The 19,617-nt window shown below is 48.2% G+C and overlaps 1 long non-coding RNA gene across 8 annotated transcripts in view; it reads left to right on the forward strand.

Annotated features, from left to right (window-relative positions):
• Nucleotides 1-19,617, forward strand: part of LOC108961852 (uncharacterized) — a 50,529-nt gene that overhangs the window by 20,412 nt on the left and 10,500 nt on the right. For 3 of the 8 annotated variants that reach the window (XR_007778223.1, XR_007778228.1, XR_007778224.1), the window contains 7 exons: nucleotides 1,126-1,341; nucleotides 1,784-1,877; nucleotides 2,180-2,232; nucleotides 2,527-2,725; nucleotides 13,886-14,004; nucleotides 15,781-16,018; nucleotides 16,375-17,422. This is a non-coding gene — a long non-coding RNA (uncharacterized LOC108961852). The remainder of the gene's footprint in view (nucleotides 1-1,125; nucleotides 1,342-1,783; nucleotides 1,878-2,179; nucleotides 2,233-2,526; nucleotides 2,726-13,885; nucleotides 14,005-15,780; nucleotides 16,019-16,374; nucleotides 17,423-19,617) is intronic. The other 5 variants (XR_007778226.1, XR_007778227.1, XR_007778225.1 and 2 more) reach the window with 5 other exon arrangements.

Raw genomic sequence — 19,617 nt, forward strand, 5'->3', positions numbered from 1 at the left:
CTGTGATGGAATAAGGATGGCATTTGATTGCAGTACTGCTTGGCTTTTGTAACCCGTGTTTTAGATGGGAGGTTTTTCTTTGTGTGCTTTTGTCTTCAAACAACTTCAGACTGGAAGGTTTAGGCTTGGTGCTCTCTGCTGGCCTTTGCTGTGGCCTGGTGAGACAGCTCACGACTCTCACTCCAGAGGGGGCCGGGTTAGAGGTAAGGGGCCCTCAAAGGAGGAGGCTAGTGATGACTGTGGGGCACATAGAACAGAGCTTCCATCCTTCCGTCAGGTCTCATGATGGAAATAAGGATGGCTTTGTAACTCTTTTTTTTTGGCTGGGCTTTATTTATCATCTCTACAGTGTGTCTGCGTCTCCTGATCTTATGATCCAGAGATGGCATGCTCTGTAAAGACTTTAGTATCTGTTGCTACAGGATTAATCTCTCCTGACATGGCATTGGTCAGCTGCTAGTTCTGGGTCTAATTCATGTGTTCATGTGCCTCTAACAGCAGAATGAGTGGCCTCCATCTACCACATAACATACACCTAAAACTGGTGCTCTGTTGTACCCCAAGTCTGAGACTTCTGCAAGCAGCCTGTCCTGCAGGCTTGGCCCCACAGTTTTCAGTGGGTTAGGTACATTGGTGGTTATAGTGAAGCTCAGTCTCATGTCACTTGTTTCAGTGCTGTGGGGAGTGAGGCAGCAGGCTTGCTGCTTCCTGCAAGTGAGTGCAGACAGGAGATGGATGTTTGCCATCCGGAAGGAAAACCAGGACTGGCATAGCGAGAAAAGGTTAAAAAAGCACTTGGTGGAGAGAGGGATGAAGTACAGAGAGGCAGAGAGGCAGTGCTCAGTCAAAGATGTCTTTTGTCTCCTTACATCATAACCTAAGAAACTCTGGAAAGCAAATGACCAAAGCTGCTGCTTTAGGCTGTCTTTGGGTGAAAAGAAAAAAACCACAGGACATCCCTGCTTTATTCTGAGTGTTTTTCAAGACCTATGTTGATAACTGATATCCATAAACAAACATGCATTGGTTGTCATTTGAAATTAGATGTCTGCCCATATATTCTTTTGCTTTCCTCTTTTGATGGCCAAATTTTTTATATAAAACTTTTGATTTTATATTTCCAAGCTGCACATACAAATACCAGATTTGGGGCAACTGTGTACCTGATTCATGCACACAAATATCTGATACCTGCAACACCCCAGGAGTGGAGCCCTCTCCCTGCCCTGAAAGCCCAGGGGCTGCTGAGCCATTGTGCAGGCTGGTGCTGCATGTGTGTCCGACAATCACCTTCTGCACAAAGTGAAATTTCAGCTGATGAAACCTCCACCTGTGTGTAAGGTAGGTTAGAGTGGAATCTGGAATGGCTGGTATGTTAGAGTGAACTGCAGTTTGTGCTGTTGGGGCCCCAGGCCTTGCTCCTTCCTGCAAGTGCTATTTCCCCAGAAAACCTTTCCTTGAAGTAAAGAGGCAAATTGTAGCAATTTGGCCCAATGCAAGTACATGATGCCCCAAAATCTAGCTGTGCAGTCACTAAAGAGAAGGCTGCTTGAGTCAGCTTTTGGTGAGTATACAAAGAATTTGATCCTTTAAAAATATAGCTAATTCATTGTCTAATTTTAGAGTTCAGCTTCTCTACTACAGATGCTATCTGAGGGACAGCTCAGAACCAGTGAAACCAAGGCTAGCATCCTATCTTATCCTGTTTTGCTAAATCAGATTGAGGCCAATAAGACCCAATGGGTCTTATTCTTACATGTACTTTATTGCTGTGTCCTTTCAGTTGATTTCAGGGTTATGAAGCTTTCTGCAGCAAGATTTGAAGCAGCCAGGTTCCAGCTTAGATCAAAGTCGCTAGGATTCACTTGTGACTTCTGGTAAGGCTTCTTTATGGTATTCCTGATTCACATTTTGAAGTCATAAGGTTTTATTGTGTATGAAGTGCCATAGGAATTTTCTGCTGACCTTTCAAAAACTTGTTACACTTCAGTGTCTTTTGCTTGTGATTTCCAAAACAACCTGTGTTCTGTAAAAGCAATTCTTCACAAAGCTTTGGATGTGTTTTCCAGCACTTCCTGAGGGTGTCCCTGATCCAAGCTCTGCTTTGGTGTGAATGCATGAGAAACTAAGAGACTGATTGCTTTCTGCAGCTCACCTTCATTTTTTCTCTTGTGTTAAGGGCCATAAAGCAGAAAAGTAATTGAAAAATGGGAGCTGAAGACAGTGTTGAAGGTATGTTCTTGTGTGAGCTGGTTGCCTTTCTTATTTCTTGCCTCTTTACTCAGTTGTTATGTATTTGGATTGAAAATGGAGGATTTTTGTCTGGCTGAGGCAGGCTGGTGGCCCCCAGTGGCCCAAGGCCCCCTGGCCCTGGACAGGCCACTTGTCCTGTGGTACTTGCAGCAGCTGGCTCTGGCTGACCAGAAGGCTGAAACATCCACGGTCTGAGACACGATAAACTGAGCAGCTTTGGAGCCTGCAAAGGCCAAAGTAACACTCTGGCATTCTTTATTTGTGTGGTCCCAGGACGGAGCATGGCGAGAGCCTGGTGGGAGCAGACAGTGCTTGTGCTGAGGTTGAAGTGTTCCCCGTCATGGAAAAGATGAACAAGCCAGTTCCAAATCAGAGTACCATACATCCATGTTCTTGCTGCTGCCTCCTGTAGCACAGTCCATGCTTTGGTCTTCCCATCCCTGCCTGGGCTCTCTTCTGCAGGCAGCTGCTGGTGAGTAGCCTGTTTGCTGTCTGCCTGCATCCACTGTCCTGATGTTGTTTTCTCTGTCGTTCATTGATGGGTGAATACCTTGTGCAAGCTCCATGCCCACCTGTCTGGAAATTGTTCTCTGTCTCTGGTTGTGAGTGAGATCTGCAGGTTTGGTTCATCTTCCACATCCTGGCTCTGATTCTCCTCCCATTCCTGAGCAGTGTGGCTCTGCTGCACGCATGAAAATTGTGCAGGGGGAGGCTGGAGTGAGCCAGGAGCATTCATCCCCCAGCACTTTACACTCCTCACAGGTACCTGAAAGAGCCAGTGAAAGTGGCTGGTGTCCTGAATGTGCAAATGCAGAGTGTGACAAATGAGCCAGTTGCCCATTTTTTGGTGAAGTGAGTAAAGCAGGTGTATGCAGACAGGCAGGGTTCTACTGAGGGACCCTCCTTTGTGCATGTGGCTGCTCCAGTTTGTCCCCAGTGCCACATTACTGCTTGTGAGCCTCTGCCCTGGGCCTCTGGTGAGAGATGAGCAGCTGGCAGGAAGGTGGCAAGAATGTGTTACTCAGCATAGGTTGCTAATGGCTGTGTTCCCAGTCTCCAGATGTGTGGCTGCTCTGGGATGCCGGGAGCTCCCTCTGTGCTGTGGCAGACAATTCCATTATTAGCTTAGTGGCAGCTTTCCATCTGCCAACACTCGTGACTGCAGGACTGTTTAATTCTCACTACTCCAAAGTATTTAATTTGTCAGTTCTTAGCTTCTGCTTTGTAAAGATCAAATGCCAAAGTCCTCACCTAGATTTTTACTCAGTTAGGCGTGGGACATGGATTCTGTATGAACAGACCATTAGATCTAGTCAGGATCAGGGGCAGGATCAGAGGTGGCACAAGGTCGTGAATTCAGAAAGTCAGTCACTTCTAGGCTAATCAGTAGAAACCCCTTGTCTTCAGGGATGGGTGCCTAATTTCCCTTCTTCTGTTAATTTCTGTTTGGAGAAATGAAAAATCAGTACTGCTAAAACCACTGCCCACTCACATTTTGAAGCTGGACTGTGCAGATGAGGCGTGTGGTTGTGAGTGCCTGACTGAAGGTTTTGGCCCCTCTCTAGTGTGGAGAGCAGCTGCTGTCAGCAGATCATCCTGCAATTCACTGCTGGGGGCCTCTCTTTAATTATTGAGTGCCAGAGTAGATATATATTGAGTTACCTTGCTGGCAAATACAATCTCCAGCATATTGAGCAACTGCAATATTCTCAGTTTTCCTACCTGCATAACATAGTCTTCTTCAAAGAATCTAAAACAAGACAAAATATGGTTTTATACACTGCTTGTCTAGCAGTACGTGCTTCCAGAGAACCACAGGTTGCACACTGGCTTTGAGGATAGCCTTCCCTGGCAGCATGGATTGCTCTTATATACAGTCAAACCTGCACTTGGATGTGCAGCAGAATGAAGCAGGATGTGCACAGTGCCCTTTTAAACCAACCAACCAACCAACCAACCAACCAACCAACCAACCAACCAAACCAAAAAACCAACCTCCAACAAAACCAACAAAAATTCAGAAAAGAGAGAGAGCAGTCTAGGCCAGCACAGCTTTATGAGAGGAAAGTCCTGCTTATCAAACCTGATTTCCTTTTGTTACAAAGTAACCCACCTAGCTGATCAAGGAGAGTCACTTAATGTAATCTTTTGAGATTTCAGTAAAGCTTTCAGTACTGTCTCTCATAAGATCCTCCTGGACAAACTGTCCATCTCCCTGCTGGATAAACATGTCATGGGATGGGTGAGCAGCGGGCTCACGGCTCAGGTGCAGAGGGTTGCACCAGTTCTTTAGTGGAGTTTTGCAGGGCTCCACCCTTGGCCCTGGGCTCTTCAACATCTTCATAAGTTACTTGGATGCAGGACTGGAGGGATATTAAGCAAGTTTGCAGATGATAAAAACTGAGAGGAGTTGTTGACTCCCTCGAAGGCAGGGAGGCCTGTAGAGAGACCTCAGCAAATTAGAGGGCTGGGCAATCACCAAACTTGTGACGTTCAGCAAGGGCCGGTGCCAGATCCTGCACCTGGGAAGGGGCTCCCTGGATCTGCAGGCTGGCTGGGGAATGAGGTGCTGGAAAGGGCCCTGGGGTCCGTGCTGGCAGAAAGTTGAACAGGAGTCAGCAGTGCCCTGGCAGCCAGGAGGGGCAGGCATGTCTGGGGGCACCAGGCACAGCATGGCCAGCTGGCCAAGGGAGGGATTGTCCTGCTCTGCTCTGAGCTGGGGCAGCCTCACCTCCAGTGCTGGGAACAGCCCTGGCCACCACAACAGAGAAAGGCATTAAGCTGTTAGTGTCCAAAGGAGGGTAATGATAGTGAAGGGCTTTGAGGGGAAGCCAGATGAGGAGTGTCTGAGGGTTAAGCCTGGAGGAGACAGAAGGGAGACTTCATCACAGTCTACAGCTGCCTCATGAGGAGGGGAGGAGGGGCAGAAGGTGATCTCTTCTCTGTGGTGACCAGTGGCAGGACCTGAAGGAATGGCCTGAAGTTGTCAGAGGAGGTTTAGGTTAGATATTAAAAGAAGTGTGTGGTCGGGCATTGGAACAGGCTTCCCAGAGAAGTGGTCACAGCATCAAGCCTGGCAGAGGTCAAGGAGCATTTGGACAATACCTTCAGGAACATTGTGTGATGCTGCAAGACCAGGAGTAGGGGTCCCTTCCAACTCAACATATTGTGTGATTCTGTGGATTTTGCTCTCACTGTTGTGAAATATTCCATTTGTGAGCTGTTGCTGTAGAAGACCTGGCTGACATGTCTTGAGGGAGCTGCAGTGGAAGTTCTGGTGCACAACTCCAGAGGCTGCTGGTGTTCGTGCAAGCTGTACTGGCATCACCTGCAGGAGCACTTGGAGATGGAGGTGGGGAGAGAAAATCGACGTAGGCATTTATAATTTTTCCCACTTGCAGAGATGCAAATGTCAGCCAGTGTTCCCTCATCCCTTCTCTGTCCTGCTGTCACACACAAGCTGCAGGCATCAGAGCTGTGAGCCGTGGATCCCCTGACCTCTGGTTCCTGTAAAGTCCTCTGGATAAGAAGTCTCCAGTGCTCACAGCCATGTTCTTTCAATGTATGGCAAGCAAACCTTGCCGTTCCTTATTTTGTAAAAGAAATAAAACTGGTGAATTCCATGTGATCCCCATGACAGTTAACAAAAGAAAGAAACATTACCCAATGCCTAAATGGAAAAAAAGGCAGTATTGTGGTTAGTCGAATACCTTTGTTAGTCACAAGTTTCGGAGAATTTCCTGAGTCAGGCAGGAGCAGCGAGCCCGAGCTCCCTCCGGTGTGACCCCCGGGTTTGTGGCTGCAGCAGCGCTGGCAGGTCCTGGCAGGGTGAGCGCAGCCCGGATCTCTGCTGCTGCTGCTGCATCCTGGCGAGAGCAGGGAGGCAGGGCTCCATCTACCGCTGTGTGGGGAGAAGGCAAAAACAACCAGGCTGGCGTTCCTCCGCACGGGAAAGCTGCTGGGTACGGTGAACTGCGTGCGCTCTTCTTTTTTTCTTTTTTTCTTTTTTTTTCTTTTTTTCTTCTCCCCTGTGGTTTCCAGAGCCCTTCACTTCCAATCCCGTTCCCTGACTGGGACATTGTGCAGGTCTGTAGCTGGGGGCAGTCCCCATGTGCATCATGTCATGTGAGGCTGGAGAAAACAGCATGGAAACCAAGTGGCTTGTACACACACACACAGAATTGGAAGCAGAATCTGAGAGGAACCCTGATTTCCAGTCTGATTATCTGACAGGATGGGGTTCATGCTCCAAAACAGGTTGAATACAGAGAGTTCTTGGAGGGCTGCAGGAGCAAGAACAGGGTCAGGAGAGTGCACAGCTCTGGGGCTTCTTGCCTGATGTGCCAGAGCTCTGCTTCTGAATCTCCTCTCCTTGTACAGCCAAGACATGTTTCTTCTATACTTACCCATGCCCAGGCTTGGGGATGCAGTGAGGGGTGTGAGCCCTGAACTCAGGCCTGTATGCAAGTTCTGCAAGCAAATTCAGTGCTTGCAGGGAACATGAGAAGTGTCTGGATTCTTAGGCTTCCACAAAAGTTAACTGATAGTTCTGCACTGATGGCAGGAAGAGATTGAGCTTACATTATTTGCCTGGGAGAGCTTGTCTCAAGTTATGTGAACAGATGTTTCAGATTTGAGTTCAGCCTGGCAGAAAAGGGATATCAATCTAGTCCCCTGCATTTCCCATCTTTTGCTTGGGAAAAAAATCGTGAGTTTCTTTTTCTTTCCTTTTAACTGGATTTTTCTTTACCGTGAAACCAAAAGGCAAATTCCTGGAAAGGGGTAGAGATTCACTTTTATCCAACCCAGTACTTGAAGCTTTTCACTTGTTTGCTCAGCTGCCTTGTATTTGTCAGCATTTTCATGTGTGGAGCTGCAATTATCTCTGAAAAACATCACAAACAGTTAAACACCCCAAAACCTCCCCTTGAGAAGACATGATATGCTTTCCACATTTTGGTGCATTACACAGCCAGGCAGCCCTTTGTGTAATGGCTCGTGTGCTGCAGCAAGAGGAACGTTAAACAAAACCCCAAAAAACTTCTGACACAGCTGTCAGCAATTAAACTGTCTGAGGCTTTGCTCACAGAGGTTAGGGAGAAGCCCAGGGAAATCTGAAAAAGCTTTCAAGAGGAAGCACTGAAAATACATGCCAGAAATCAAGGAATAAATTGCAGATGACAAATACACATCTCCACAGACGACCAGGGAAGAATCTGGTTTGACAGTGGCTGTGGAGCCATGGAGCTGTGCTGGATGAGGCTGAAGGTGGCAGTGAATGGAAATACTTCGGCCAGATAAGCATGCCCCATACTGACTTTTATGGGAGAATTCATCCCTGTATTCAGTGGGCAGATCCCACAGACTGGAAGGTGGAGGGCCCTCCACTCCTGCTGCTGCTGCTATGCAGTTTTTATACCATGCCTGGTGTCTGCAAACCCCGAGGACCTGTTTTAAGGCAGAAGATGGTGTTGTCACCCCAGGGACAGGGCAGCAAAATGATCAGTTGGAGTTGGAGAGCAGCAGGTGGTGGCACTGGAATGGTATGTTGTAACATGCCAGCACTTGGCATATCCCTGTAGGCCTGGAGGAGATCAGGTCTGCCATCAGCAGTGGTTGAAGAGATAAGAAGGGAGAGGAGCACCTGCACACCTGGGAGCCACAGGGGAGGCCATGCTGCCAGGCACCGTGGGCAGGTACAGGCTGTCCCACCCCATCTCTTGGGCAGAGTGAGCTCCCATGTTTGGGTTTAGCCAGTGGCCCTGGGTGTGGAGCTGCTGACTAAACGTGGCCTCAACAGCATCCCAGTCTTTGGGACTGGAGGAAGTGGAGCTGAGCACCTTTGTGTTGTCCTTGGAGCTAGCACAGCCATGCAGCAGAGCTGTCCCCACACTCAGGACAGCCCAGCCTCGGGTGGGTGGGAGCTCTCCTGGCAGCATGGGGGCACAGAAGGAGTTGGTTGATTGTAGTCCCTTGTTTACATGGTAGCAGAGTCAGGCTGTGGGCACGGTGCAGACCCTGGGAGTTTGCTGCTGCTGCAGCAGTGTTTGTAGCTCAGGCCCTCAGCTTCCCAGGGATTTCAGTGCTGTGTGATGTGGGACAGAGCTCACTCTTTCCTTGGTCACTCCTTTTTCCCACAAAGTGTCTGCTGAATTCTGCCAAATTAATAATTTATTCAGCTCTCTCACCCTGCAGCCCGTGGTGATGCACCCATTGCCAGCAGCAGGTTTGAGCAAGGCTGGGAGTTCCCCAGTCCCCAGAGAGGACTGGAGCTGTCCTGGTCTCCTGGGGAGAGCGTGAGCGTGGTGGGAGATGGGATCTGCAGGGCGCAGTGAGCGGTCTGCAGTCACATCTAAAATAGCTGAACCGTGACATTTTCTCTTGACAGGAGCGGTGAAAGGCCACAGATGCTTCCTCTCTGTGACTCAGAAACTTGCAAATCTTCTTTGATTCACACCTTATAAGTAAAATTAGCCTGTGCCTCACTGCTGCCAAACTCTTTCAAAGCAGAGATACTTGTACAAAGGCATTCAGCAACAGAAATGCAATTCACTTGTGGATCAGATTACTATTATTTCTGACTGGAAGCGGTACCAGAAATACTTGCAGGGATTTCCACTTTGCCTTTGAAAAGATGTGCATATTGTTGGTAGAAAAATAGCAGCTTGGGAGGATAATTCACACACGTTAGGGGACAGGGAGGGGAATGAGCCCCATGAGGCTGCTGCAGTGATGAGTACAAGAGTTCAGCTTTGGCTATAACGTTCAGTCCCTTTGAAACAGGGATCTTCAGCTGTTACTGGCAGTGTTGTGACGTGAGCTGCGATTGCTGCTGCTCAGCAGGACATTTCCAGCCCTGGGCCTGAGCTTTCACCCAGCACATGGGTCTTTATGCTGCTTCCCAGAGAGCTTATGGCATCCCAGAGAGCTGTCAGGCACATTCCTTGCATGTGGGGATTCTTCAGGTGAGGCTCAATGGAAAGAAGGATTTTGTTGATTCTTAAGGCAGCGATTGTTTGTGACACTGGTGAATGTGATGTTACCTTGAAATATGAACTCACCATCAGTTGGGAGCATCAGTCAAGAAAAGATCTGGCACCTAAAGTCCATGCTGTTCACAGTCTGTGTTTTGCAGCCAGCTGTAACTGAAGCCTCAGTTCCCATGATGATGCTCCTGGGGACAGAGCCCGATGGCATCTGCAGAGTGGGGCATGGAGGGACCCAGAGCCACAGAGAGGGACTGCAGCCCCTGTGCCCACAGTGACAGCAGAACGTCATGGTCCCCTCAGAGCCAGCACAGAGCAGGCATCTCCAACAGGGTTAACTGCCTGGGACAGCCAGGGACAGTGTGAGCCTTGGATTTTAGTGCAGAAACTTGTTTGCTCATAATCTGTGGGGGTGAGTTCTAGAACAAAGCCAAGAGTGCTCTGATCTTAGTCTGAAATACTGATACAAATGGTGGGAGGAATGGATGTCTGCAGGATAATATATATAATATGCAGGCAGACATTTTTCTTCCTGGCACACCAAGAGTTGTAAACCAAATGAGTACAAAAGCAATTTACTTAAGAAAAAGTTAGGCACGTTGCACTGGAAATAGACCTGGTTATACTACTTTACCCCAAAATAATATCCTTAATATCTTTGGGTGTCAAGTGAAGCCTTTCTAAACAGTGACACGTTTTTGTGGCCACCTTGGCCAGGTTTTTTCTTTCTGCTTGATGAATTGTGCACAGAAAAGGGGATCTCCAAGGAGTGAATTTTTTTGCCCTTTGGAAATGTGTGTGAAAGGGACAGCAGCATATGGACTTGGCATGCCCCAGGCATGGCTGTGGGAGCCTGGAACATTTTGTGCCTGCAGCAAGTGTAGGAGATGGGAGGAGGAGAGTGGAGCAGGCGACTGCAGTGAGCTGCGTGGTGATGGCAGGGAGTTCCCCTCTGGGAGCAGGAGCAGCAGGGGCGCCCAGCCCTGACCCACGCTTCATCACAGCTGAGGTGGGAAACAGGCCTTGCACCATGCCCCTTCCCTGCCTCGTGGGTCGCAGCAGAACTGCAGGTTCTCAGGAAGAGCCACTGGCAACATCTCGACCAGAGAGTGCAGATAAAATTGGCCACAGCAAAAATTTGCCACAACAAAATCAAGCCAGGTGCTGAAGAAAGGACAGAAGGTGGGCTGGCTTTGGAAGCACAGCTCTGTCAGAGCGTTCAGCTGTGAGTGGAGGCAGAAGCATGCCGTGGCTTTTCCGAATGTACCACTATAAGATGTTCTTGTGCATCAGAGACTCCAAATGTTGTACAGAATAATGAACTAAAAATGAGACCATAGAACTCTTGCACAAATTGCAGATGAGCACAGGGCAGGTAAGCACAGCACACATGCTGAAAGCCTGAAAGAGGCTGCACGTGGCCATATCCTGCACAGCAAGTCTTCAGCACATTGTGTAAGGCAGAGCTTTCAGCTCTAATGGCAGTGCACTTGGTCTCTCCTTATGGATCTTGGACAACAACCCATTCAACTTGAAAATAACCTGCACAGTTAAATAGAGTGTGTTTTTCTGTGGCCCAAATGTGTGATGCCCCCCAGGGAGGTCCAGTTCATGTGCCTTTCGGTCGGTGTCATTGCCCTCCTTAACGGAAGATGTTCTGATTCACTCTCAGGAAGTACTGATCGAGGCTTGGGCCTGTGTCCCACTGACATCCTGAGCAGATGCTTTTAGACCCTCACTTTTTAATGCTGGTATCTCCGTGTTTTGCTTGGAGCAGCAGCAGCAGCAGCACTGCTCTGGCCTCACTGCACGAAGGTCGGGTGACACCGCGCCATTGCCTCCCACCGTTTCTGTTGGATGGTGTTGTCTGTGTGTTCTGCACCAGTGATGGTTCCCACTCCCTGGCATTGAATATCACATCCCATTTTTGTGAAATGATACTGATTTGCAGATACACAGTCTCTCCCAGAGCTGTGCCTGCCCCAGTAACTGCTGGGAACCCCACAAGGCCTGGCAGAGGTGCCAGAACTCCCCTGTGTGCAAAGCGTGCCAGGCTCACGCAGCGCTTGCTCACGGAGCAGGGAGAAGCATGAATGGGAGCAGATTTTAGGTTTATTTTAGTCAAGAAAATCCAGGGATGTTAATTACTGAGCTGTCATCAATTTCAGTGACTGCAGAACCCAATTAGCCTCTAATTTTAGTTTCATGCTAATGCCATTGTCAGCTCTTTCTGTACCACAGGTGAGGCAGTCTTAGATGTGGCTCCACAGTTGCTTTGTGTGGGTGGCTGCTTCCTAGAACCTGACACCCAGCAGGGAAATTAGGGCAGCATTTGGAAATGCTTTGAAAGGCCCTGGGGTTTTTATACAATATTTTTATTGCTGTCCTACTGCTATAAACACAAAGGGCTCACGTGGGCACCAGCCCTCATGAGGCACAATTTCCCCTTGGCTGACACCCCACCTGGCAAATGATAAGGCTCAACACAGTCCTGTTGGGGGTCTGAAGGGGGGAGGCTGCTAATTGCAGGGTGCTCTAGGCATGCACCCTGTACCTGTAAGCAGCAAGGAAGGACTGGAGTGTTCTTTAGGCAATGGCCACCTGTGGCTTTCTGGGAGACTCCAGGAAGGATGGCCAGCTCTGTCCCACTTGTGCTGGCATGGTCTGAGTGCACTCCTGGACTCCTGGTGCTGTGCTCCATGCACCCCTGCTCTGGGCTGCAGCAGCACTGAGCTCAGCCTGCCCTGGATTCCTTGGCACTGGCAGGAGTGGGAATTCCAGCTGTGGCTGCACTTTGTGGCATTCTTCTGCTTGCAAGTAGTTCTGCACAGCTCTGTTATTCCTCATGGATTTTGTTCTGGTGTAAAAGTGGAGCCTGACAGAGTAGCCTGGGCTGTCTGGAAACACCTGGGCACAACTGGGTTTGGAGCACAGTGGGGAGGTGGTTCTTTTCTGGAAAATACCAAACACATGGTAACCAGATGGAAACAAATGGGAGATGAGTGCCAACATCTGTACCAGGAGCTCAGCACTTTTATCCAATGGAACCACAGCATGGGAAAAATGTCCATAGGATGTAGAAGTTTATTTAAACATGTATTTAATGTTAATGAGTGGACCCACAGCACAGGCTTTCTGACTTGGAAACCAGTTGCTGACATAGAGCAGCTGAACTTGATGTGCAGAGATTTGTTGTTCTCCAGTGGATTTGCAGGTGCAACACAATGACATGTTAACTGTTTGGGCTTCCCTGTTGTGCTCTCAGCCATCCTGGAAGATACACAAAGGCTGGAGGGTGACTGGAATGCCATAACAATTCTTCCACGGAGAAACTCAGTGAAGCTTCAGAAATCTCCACCGGCTGTTGCTGCTTCTGAGACATGTCCAAGCTGATGGTCACATATAGGTCCTTACAGCTCCTTTTGAAGGTTTGAAGGCTTTGTTTCCAGCAGAAGAGCTTTTCTGGGTGTCATTTGTGCTGGACTGACCTCCCAATAAAACTGTTACTAAGACTTGACAACAGAGTAGGTATGACAGCCCTGTCAAGGAGTGGGTAATCTCCCCTCTTTAAATACACTTTCTGTTTATGTTGGCAGTGTACAGGCATCTCAGGATTTTACCTGCTATCCCGGACCTACACTTCAGAAGTGCCACCAAGGAAACTTCTCTGCATATCTCTTTCTATTTCAAAACTTCTTAACTGAATAATGTGAGTTGGCAGATACATCACTGCCTGTTGAGGCTCACAGCTGAAGAATGTTCAGAAGGAAAAGAAAATATTTGGAAAGTATTTTTTTTCTATCAAACAGGCCTGGAAATTGTATCAACTGAGGGGGATATACCAATTGTTCCTGTTAATTTTTCATGGTTACTTTATTTTTCATGTTTATCAGAATGTTTCAGTTCATACCTCAGACACCTCAATCTCTGCAAGTGTCAGGGTCCCCTGGAGGGGCCAGCAGCTCTGTGTGCCCCCAGATCAGCTGGCAGACATCTGCCGTGTGTAAGGAGAAACATGATCTTCCCACTGACTTGGACCCATGGAAGGGGGTGGGAACACTGTGAAACTGCTGCTTAAACCAACACATAACCCAGCACTTCAGAATAAATTAGCAAAATTAGTTGCCTGCATTTTCTCGGGAAAAAAAATATAATTTTCAGGAGAAAATGATGCTTTTCTGCACTCTTTTGTGGAAGCTGCTGTGAATGCCAGGTTGGTTGTTAGCCCTGGGATTGGCTGCTGTGGACTGGGCCACAGAGGGATGGTGGAGACTGCCTTGGTTTTACCATCTGACTCCAGATCTGGCTTCTGGCCTTCTCTGACACTGCCAGTGCTATCAGCAGGGCTTGGCTGGAGTTAATTGAATTAAATGGGACACTTGCCAGGGACACCAGTTATCTCCTGCAGTCATTAGCACAGGAAGGGTGTAAGGATTAGCTCTTGTTTGCTGTCTCAGGTGTTAGTGGTGATACCAGCTGACATGTTAAGGTCTTGTCAGCAGCAGCATGTTTTGGAAGACAGCAGCCTCTCTAGCTGATAATACCTGTATCCTTTCTTTTAAATGCAGGTATTCCTCATTGGAATAATTTTTTTTTAGTCCTTGCTTTGAATAGTTTAATGAGTTTCATTTCATCTCTCATTTCAGGGGGTCAGCAAACGTATAAGACAGGTACACCCACTTCTGACTGAGAACACTTCCCAAAGACTCCCTCTGCTGCCCTTGGAGCTGCTTCAGCAGCCCTGGGAGCAGGGCCATGCTGTGGGGTGAGTGCTGCTGCTGGGTGCTGCTGGTATCACATGAACTCTGCAGTGGGGGAGGAAGGACCCGAGCTTCTGATTTCTGAAGCATATTGCTCTGATAAATAAAGGAAAGATTTAACTACTGCAGGAAAGTGTGGAGATTTGCTCTTTGGCATTCTGGATGAGAACTTCTGGTCCTGGAGTCTGTACAATTACTGAGGCAGCAGTGGGCACATGCCCGTGGTTCACCTGCAGTGGTGCCCACGTGCCCAGCCAAGGCAGTGCCTGTGTCCCACCCATGGCAGTGCCCACTTCCCATGGCCCACATTGCCCATGTCTTACCCACAGGGGTGCATCCTCTTGGTGGCTCACCTGGAAGTGAAGCCCTGCTGCTTCCTGGGGCTGGGAGCACTAATTAACAGTAATCAACAAGCAAAACTGGTGATGAAGTGCTGAGCTCAGCCATCTCTCCCCACACGGGGGAGTGCAGCCTCTGCACAGGAGCTCTGGGGGTGCCTGGGCAGCAGAGCAGCCATCCCTGACCAGAGTCTCTCCAGTCCCTCTGGGAGATGCCACATGAAGCCCTGGGTGAGTCTTGCCCTGTGCATGGCCAGGGAGGTTCTGCCAGAGCCACAGGAGAGGGGCTGGGCCCTGATGGGTGAGAGCAGCCAGCACAGCAAACCTCGACCCTGGCTCCTCCACGGATCCATCCTCACTGAGCCCCCAGCCACAGGCAGGCTCTGTGGTGGCACTGCCAGTTCCACACAGCCCTCTGCACGCTCTGGCTGCTGGAGAGGCCCATTTCAAACTTGCTTTGGGCAGTCTTAAAAACTGCTGAACTTTCAAACTAAGTTCTTGTGATTGAATATTTATTGTTGAACTCAGCTTGAAATGTAAAACAAAGCCTAAAACTAGGGATGCTTTTGATTTTAGTGGAAATGCTGACAGCATTTTTAATTTATACAGTATTTTAGTAGTGAGTGCTTAAAATTATTCTGGTGTTTTGTGTCCTCAGCTGTTTTTCTCTCTACTGTGGTTAGCCCTTGAGTCTGCATTGGAATGAGTGACATGCAGAGATCAGAGACTTACTCTAGGCTCAGCCTAGAGTGATCCAAGACACGTAGGTGTAGGATTTTCTGGCAGTGCCAGGGGTCAGAGCTGCTTTATGGCCCCGTCCCACGTCAGAAGAACGGCTGAGGCGTTCCTTGGTGCTCACAGCCCTGTAACAGGGTCAACTTCCACCTGGTTGGAGCCTGCCAGGATCACCAATTTGAGTCCATTCTGCCATTGGAAAATTGTTCATTTTCATGGGTCAGTCAGAATTAATGTTGTGTGGCAGTGAGAGTGCAGTTCAGTGCAGGGTCAGTGAGGTGCTGACGGCCACGCTGGGGCTACTGGCCATGACCTTGGCACAGACTGCCAGGGCCAGGGCTGGTGCCAAGGCACAGCTGCCAATATCTCCTATACTCTGCAGGGGTGTCAAGAAGTACAAAGGACTTGGGCAAACCCAAAAATCCACAAAATGCCTTTTGTTCTCTTTAACAGAGTCACGTCAATGTTTCTTTCATGTAAAATGTCCATGGGGCTTTGCTGCCTCCACAGTGAAGTGCATTCCAACAGTAACTGCAATAACTAGTAAAAAGAATTCTAAGGCACAGGGGCAGAGCTGGGCTCCTGCTCTCCTGCAGCAAAGGCACTGCTGGCTGCAGCTCTGGAGGTTAGCACTGCACACTTGCACTGCACACCCGTCTCTTTCTTGAATAGATATGTCACTTACGCTTTCCTTAATTAAAATTTCAGCTATTCCTCCCTCTGTGCACATGCCTCTGTGCACATATGTCTGACTGTGAGTGCTGCCATGTTTGGAGCTGTGTGGTGGCTGCTGTCAGAACCCAGGAATGCAGCCTCAGGAACAGAACCCTGCACAGGCAAACTTGGCAGAACCTGGGCAGTGTCTGGAGCAGCAGTCAGGAATCTGGGACTGGGATCTGACTGCACTTGCATTCCCAGGAGGACAAATCTGGGCCTCGATTGCCAGGTTTGCAACTTTTAAAAAGCCTTTGCTTTAATGAATGTGTAGCCTAAGTGTCATTGTTCTTTTCTCCATTCTGGGCTTTTTTTCAGAAAACAAGATCAGTTTATGAAATTTAAATCTCTGCTAAAATAGAAATTTTATCTAGAGAAGTCCCTCTGTGCTTCCATTCCTGGTATAAACCAAATTTATTTACTTCTGTAGTTGAAATTGCATTACTAAAGAACATAAAGTTTCTTTAGTGTTGCTTGATGGTTTTTGTCTGGTTTTGAATGGAAATTGGGATTATATGACCATCTTGTGGCTGTAACACTTGTCAGTTCATTTAAATTAATGTTTTGGTTTTTTATTTATTATTGCAGAGTTTGTTGGTTTGTTAGGAATAACACCCAAATTTGTGATGCTGAGAAGGTGAAGCTGCAGCGTGAGCCCACCTGGAATCCTCAGCAGGAGAGATGCACAGGGAGCAGCCATGGATGGGCAGGTTCACCAGCACCCCAGTGCTCTGTCTGTTTGTGAGTCTATCTGTGTGTCTCATGATTTTCAGGTTGTTTTTCATATCCTGATGCAAATGAAAAGTCAGCCTTTTTCAGAAAAGTGCAGAATCTAATGAGCAGTGTGTTTGAAAACCTCAGCCATTCCCAGGACACAGGTGAGTGATGCAAACATGGCACAAGCAGGTGGAGATGGGCATCTTGGACAGAAAACATCAAAGGAATCACACAGAGGTCAGGGTGGGCATTTCACAGGGCCAGGGAGCTGGAGGTGTGTGCAAAGCCACCCCGCTCTTCACTCGGTGCCACTGAGCTTCAGTTCACTAACAAAGTAGCTGGAAAAATTACCCAGAAATAGATGACCTTTCAAAAGGCCTCTAATACACAATTACCTGATGTTCACTGAAGTGGTTCACGTGCTTCCACTCTAAATGATTTTCTAGGTTCACCCATGTGTGAAAAGGGGTCTGATTTTATGGAGGAGGGCAAGGGAGGAAAGAAACTTCAGAAAGGAGAAAAATACGCCAGGGAATTTTACTGGTTGTTTGCTTCAAGGGAAGAAAAGGGTAAATAGATGGAGCCACCTCAAAGTCACCTTTTGACTTTGAACTTTAAAAGAAAGGAGCATGGGAGAACTCTGAGGTATTGACAGCACTTGACAGAAGCTGTTCCATGGAGATAGGGAGGAAATTTAGGATTCAGTGGAGTTTGCTTTCTTAGCCAGATCACAAGTTCTTTTTTCCCCTGTAGTACAACAAAATTAATACAACCCCTGTTTTCCTTCCTGCCTTTTCTTTCCTTCTGCCCTGGGTCATCTGGCACAGGAGATCCCTTGCCTGTGTGGCCACCAGTGCTCACTCCAGGGCTGGCCATGCCCCCTCTGCAGAGTTTCAGCTCTGATCCTGGGCCAAAGCAAGTGAGTTATCTGGGGCTGCACTCTATAGTGGGCTTTAGGCAAAATACTTTTCTAAGGAAATTATTTCCATGGTTGGAACAAAGTGCCTCTCCCCTGCACCTTTCCAGTGGCAGCTGTGCCAGGTGCACACAGCAGTCTGGCTTCAATAGTTCAGTGTTCTCTTCACTGCCCTGACCCCCAGCAACCCAGGGGGAAGGGGGCAGAGACCACCCCGATGTGGGCATTCAAAAACCCAAAGACTTCTTGAAACCAGGGAATGGCATTCCCACATATGATGAGAGAGCACACTGGGCAATAGAAACTATGTTTGTATGGAAGAAAATTATTTTAAATAACCTTGGAATGTAAAGATTTTCATGAACAAAAGTCCCCCATCTGCATTATCTGACAAAACAAAGACAGGTCAGACAGACAAGAACATCAACGTGGCACTTGTGGCACTGAGGCACTTTTCCTTTGGTCAAGTATCTAAGTATGTTTGTGGGGAAAAAACCCAAAGTTGAGCTTTGGATCCAAAGCATTAGACTTGCAATTCCACAGAATTTTGTGACTTTGGAAATGTTCTATTGTTTTTCAGTATGAGCTCATGAAGCTGGAATGAAATTGTCCTTTTGGGACAAAACAAAATAGATGAAAAATAAATGCTCATGTCAGGTCTGGAAACCAAGGGGGTCCTGAGCTATAGTCTTTAATATGTTTCTTTTCCATCAAGTTCAGGAGCAACTCTGAGCAGGATTTGCTGCAGTTGAGGGAGACAGAAGAAAAGTCATATTAAAAATAAAAGAAGAACCCAGAATAAGATTTTTCAAAAAGCCATTTATATCTTCTCTAAGATATCCAGATGCAAAAGTGAATGGAGAGTCAGGGGTGCACTCAGGCACACAGTTCCAGCAGCAGCTCCCAGGCTCCTCTGGCTGTGGCTCTGCTGGAAGGCAGGTCAGCTTGAGCTCACAGCAGCATAATTGTGGGATGATGTGGAGCTCCTCCTGCTTCTGCCTCTGGAGGCCACTCAACATGCACATGTTGTGTTCCTGAATTTGTGCCTCTTCTGGCAATTTGTTTGCCTGATCCTTAAATTTCTGCATTCATCTCCAGGGCCCAGAGCTGTGCCAGGCTGCCAGCAGCTTGCTGGGACCACGGGCAGGTCTCTCTCAGCCGCCCACAGTGACTGTGCCCGCGTCTCTGCTGCCGAGGAGCTGCACCAGGGTGTCAGGAGTGCAGCCACACACAGCTGCACTGCCCATGCTCTAAGGGCAGTGTGCTGACAGCTAACCATGGCAGAGAGACTGAAAGATGTGAGAGTTTCTCCTGGAGCCTGCTTTTAACTCTCCGTGGCCCTGTTTGGGAATGGGCTGTAGTCACTGCATGCCTTTAGCTTGAACTTGCACTTCATCAGTCTGGGAGGAAGAATGGAAGAAATGTTCTGAGAGAAAATTCCATTTATGTCTTCTGCCACCTGCTAATGGCATATGTGAGCTGCTGCATGCCAGTAGCTGATGGCAAAGATAACATCAGTGTGGAGAAAATTGTGCAGTGCTGAGAATGAGACTCATGTTCCAGATGACCCGAAAGTTCAGCGCCTGCTGGGGCCAGGTGTGGGGCCGAGCTCTGCTCACCAGCACTCACACAGACACACAGTGTGATGGCCTTGCTGCAGTCCCAGAAATCAAACTTTGTAGGGCAGGCAAAAGGACAAAAGCTGAAAAGCTTCTGTTCCCATCCAGCCCCAAATCAGGCTTTGCTGCATATACCTCCAACCTAATTAGTGTGAGGGAGGCAGACAGGAGGGAACGGCTGTCAAAGTGCCCGGTGAAGCTGCTGGGCTGAAAACTGCCTTAATGGCAGAGTAGACACAGTGGGCAGCTCTTCAGAAGTAAACATCCATTGACAGTAGGATCATAGAAATATTTGAGGCACTCAACAGCAAAATCCTTGTTGCTTTTCACCCTCGTGCCACCTGGGGTTTCTGCTCAGTGAGGGAATTTATGGTGTTTTGTGTGAACTGAGAGGTAATGGCGAGCAACTACTTAAATAACCTCAGTATGTTTAGAGAAGGCTGGTCCCTGAGAGCAGCTAGGATCTGTGAATAAACATATTGACACAGGTGACCACCTGATCTATGCATATGGATCTAAAAAAAGCCATTTTGCTAAGTTTAAATACCTCAAAGTAAAGCTGAGCAGACGCCAGACGCC

Source organism: Serinus canaria, chromosome 9, assembly GCF_022539315.1.
Source record: "Serinus canaria isolate serCan28SL12 chromosome 9, serCan2020, whole genome shotgun sequence".
Classification (NCBI taxonomy): domain Eukaryota; kingdom Metazoa; phylum Chordata; class Aves; order Passeriformes; family Fringillidae; genus Serinus; species Serinus canaria.